This window comes from Vespa mandarinia, chromosome 11 (assembly GCF_050613455.1).
Source record: "Vespa mandarinia isolate Hongniang chromosome 11, ASM5061345v1, whole genome shotgun sequence".
Taxonomy (NCBI): domain Eukaryota; kingdom Metazoa; phylum Arthropoda; class Insecta; order Hymenoptera; family Vespidae; genus Vespa; species Vespa mandarinia.
Genome location: NC_140820.1, coordinates 5682501 through 5685000, shown reverse-complemented (window position 1 = coordinate 5685000; position 2500 = coordinate 5682501). Strand labels below are relative to the sequence as shown.

Here is a 2500-nt window from a genome sequence, read left to right as displayed (position 1 = left end):
AAGCCTCCGTGCCTCCGAGCTCTTCTCATCATTCAGGAACATCAGCGATCGGCGATAACCAGCTTCGGAATTCCATCGACCTAGAGATCTAGAAGCGTCTATTTCAAAGGGAAAAACTTTCTCGTTATTTAGCAGTGATATATTGATCCCTCTTATTGGACAGTCGAATATAAGTTGGAGATACGATCTTTATTATTATTATTATTATTATTATTATTATTATTATTATTATTATTATTATTATTATTATTATTATTATTATTATTTTTCTTTTTTTTTCGTTTCTTTTTTCTTTTCTTTTTTTTTTTTTTATTCTATCGACAGTCATACTCGTTCGTTCTCTTCTTTTTCTTTTCTTTTTCTTTTTTTTTTCTTTCTGCTTTTATTTTATTTTATTTTATTTTATTTTATTTTATTTTATTTTTCTTTTATTATAAATAACATTATATACGATTCCACTGTAACAGATTATTATATCTATTATATTATCTAAGACCGATTGATATTTATTTATTATCATTATTATTATCAGTATTATTATCATATAATTATATACCGGTATAGATTATCTAATTGACGATAGATAATATACTACATTATATGATTTTGTTATGATTGATAAGGATAGTAAATTATACGATCATATAATCCGATATAATGTTATATATCATTTGAATTCCGACAGATATATTAGATCATATCTGATTATAATTTGATATATAACTATATAATATCTATGTAACACCGAGATGATATATTCTTTATTATATATTGTACGATTATATTTTGATGTATAGATTATTGTGTTAAACTAATATATATTCTATGCCATAGGATTATATTCTATATAACGTGGAAATTAGTTCCTATTCGTATCTATTTGTTATTCATTATTTATGTTTTCTCTCACATCTCTCTCTCTCCCTCTCTCTCTCTCTCTCTCACACCTCTCTATCCATAGAGAGTTTTCCATACTCTCGACGTGGATATACTCGAGATGCAAGTAGAATCTTTGCTCCTGTAAGAAACTTTCCTATCCTCTTCTACGAATGTTTTCCTCTCTGTGAATAAATATTCGAAGACGTCTCTACCCATCTCCGTAAGATTCGACTTGACTATATTACCAATGCGAATATTACATCCTAGGGGTTCTCAGATTTGGCAGACACAAGAGAGACAGGCGATTGGAAAGTCAATGAATTCGTTCCGTAAAAGATGTTCACTCGTAATACCGTGTAATTTAACTTACTATGAAATTTATTAACTCAATAGTAGCGCGATAAAATTTTTCTTTAAATATATATATATATATATATATATATATATATATATATATATATGTATGTATATGTATGTATTAAACATTTTTTTATCATCTAACGATCGAAAAAATTGAAAAAAAAGAGGACGATCGAATTTTTCACAATTTAAAAATATTAATTATATTAAAAAAAAAAAAGAAAAAAAAAATTTATTCTTCTTTTTCTTTTTTTTTCCATTTTTCTCCTCTTTTCTGGGCTATTCTTTCAGCGTATAAAAAAACGTTACGTATTATATATATATATAATACGGGCTCACATAAATATATACAATTTATTTTTAACAACGTATTAGACATTTTTTTTTCGAGTGATTAAAACATTCCAAGAATTTCGAATGATTCAACTTTTCACGCTTAAAATGTGTTAGTTATATTTTTGAATACATTTTTTTTTTTTTTTTTTTTATATCTATATATGTATATCGTTATTTTTACGTATAAAATATTTTACGTGTTAAATTTATTTACGTGGTTTATTTATTAAAAAGGGTCAAAAATTTTCTTGTTAGCTCGAATGAAAAAGATAGAAGAATCACGTTAAACGTGCCAAGAAATCGATCCTGAAACATCAACGGATAAAGCTCCGACTACAGGTTCGGACTCGGTCGTTCAGTTCCCGAAGACTAGATGAAAAATGGCTTGTCTCTTGTGCGAGATAACGAGATGCAGAACGATGCATCATACCTGCAATTCGATATGGTTATGGTGTAAGTGCAAACAACGAGGACGATGCGTTTCCGAGACTGCAACGTTCACGACAAATCGCTCAACGATCGTCTTCCGTTAATTGCTTGCTCTCTCTCTCTCTTTCTCTCTCTCTCTCTCTCTCTTTCATTTATGTTTAGTGATCAAAAAAAAGAAAAAAGAAATACTAGTGGATCATTTTTATAATTTCATTTGTTTCTTATATATTTATTATATTTTCATTTTTTATTCTATTCTATATTTTTATATTTTATTTTAATAAAATTTTGTTGAAGAGACCGAAGGATGAAAATTGTGAAAATTTAAAGATACATATTATGTATGTTGGACCGAGAGAATGAAATTGTTCATTATGAAAAATTATTGATCGATAAAAAAAGGAAAAATGAACGCGTCTACATTGCATACGATATAAAATATAATAGAATGGAGTACGACAAAAATTAATTTAATTCGTTAATTGCTTTTCTTTTA

General features: G+C 27.1%; 1 protein-coding gene across 14 annotated transcripts in view; it reads right to left on the bottom strand.

The window, feature by feature from the left end:
• The window catches only part of LOC118441443 (lachesin), a 280889-nt gene that overhangs the window by 231117 nt on the left and 47272 nt on the right, over positions 1 to 2500 (bottom strand). The gene's annotated exons all lie outside the window — the stretch shown is intronic.